Source organism: Stegastes partitus, unplaced genomic scaffold (assembly GCF_000690725.1).
Source record: "Stegastes partitus isolate 25-593 unplaced genomic scaffold, Stegastes_partitus-1.0.2 Scaffold740, whole genome shotgun sequence".
Taxonomy (NCBI): domain Eukaryota; kingdom Metazoa; phylum Chordata; class Actinopteri; family Pomacentridae; genus Stegastes; species Stegastes partitus.
Window position 1 is genome coordinate 326,701 of NW_007578471.1, and position 1,543 is coordinate 328,243.

Sequence of the window (1,543 nt, forward strand, 5' to 3'; positions counted from 1 at the left end):
AGGGTCCAAGCTCAATGCACCTTTAGCCCATCTCCACAGCCATCATACTTGAGGGAGGTATTGTCATCGACAACATTAAAGACTTTCCTCAAGCAGTTTGCCTGTTATTTGGGCTTACATATGCGCTTCACTTGGATTACCCAAAATGCATGGCAAATACACTCAAATTCATTCAGACTGTAATGCTTGGGTTGGAAAAGAAAACCCTCCCACCAAAACTGCTTACTCTGAAGAACAGTCTACTGGCTTAGACCAGTGAAGAGCTATACGCTAACAGATAGCACTTGGTTGAAACATTATTGTTGTGATAAAAGAGTTGAATACTTTTTGAAATGTTACTCTCTTTTGTGAGAGAAGAGTTAAAGCTTTTGTGAAATGTTACACTCTACTGTTACGAGTGTAAAGTTCTATACTTTGTGAAATATTGCTCTCTATTGTTATGAGGGAAAAGTTAAATACTTGAATTTTTACTCGTGAAAGAAAAGTCAGAGTTTTGTGATAATGTTTTGAAAAGTAAGACAAAGGAGGCAAGAATAAAATGGCCGGACATGCATCGAGAAATGGTTTTGCATTTATACTCTGGAAAGTTTTAATCAAGTTCTTCTGATATGTGATCCAAATACCTAAGAGTGTTGATCTTTTCTAGGAAAGTGTTGTTTTGTTTGAACCCAGGACTGATGCTAAATTTGAGAAAAAACTGTTTTTTGTAGTCAGTTTCATCAGAAATGCACTTAAATATTTTCACAGTCATGTGGTGAACAGGTGCCATGACACCAGATTGCGTATAGGTTGTTCTATTAAGGTGCAAGGAAAAATGCATAAAAATGGGTTTCATTTTGCCTGACTACAATAATACAATATATGCAAATTTCATGTTCCGCTGTTGTTTGAGCTAATGGTTACATACATGAATATACACAAGATTAATATTTGGGGACATGATACTGCACTCTTGAGGCTGAACAATAGATGAAATTAATATTGCTATGGTAAGTGTAACATTACAAAAACTACAGACAATTTAAAAGTAGTTTAAAAATACATTTTACATATGACAGGATGGAGAACAGTTTTTTATTGATAGTTGTAAGGTCATTATAAAAGAATTGAGATTCAAAATACAAAGTAAGCACAAGTAAATGTTAAATTGGACAGTGTTGAAATCATAATAAAATGGCAATATTATACACATTTATTGTTCAGCCCATATCTGTCCAATATTCAACTTTGGTTTAATTACTTTTGTGCATTTGAAAATAAATGTTTTAATACTACTGAATCAAACTAAAGAGTGTTTTCAATGCATTGTTTTGAGGGGTAATTACACTTCACATAATGTGTTTATAGATAAATGAAGTTTTGTTTCTCTCACTTCAAGGAAGCTAGTTTTTTTAATTAGGTGAACATAAAAATAATGAGTGATTAGAACTAAGTGTTAAGTTGTGGTTATTGATTGATTTAGGTAGTGTTAAATTTGTTCCAATCAGTGCAGAAAATACAAAAAAATTAAGTTATCACAAAGAATGACCTAAGTTGCATGAAC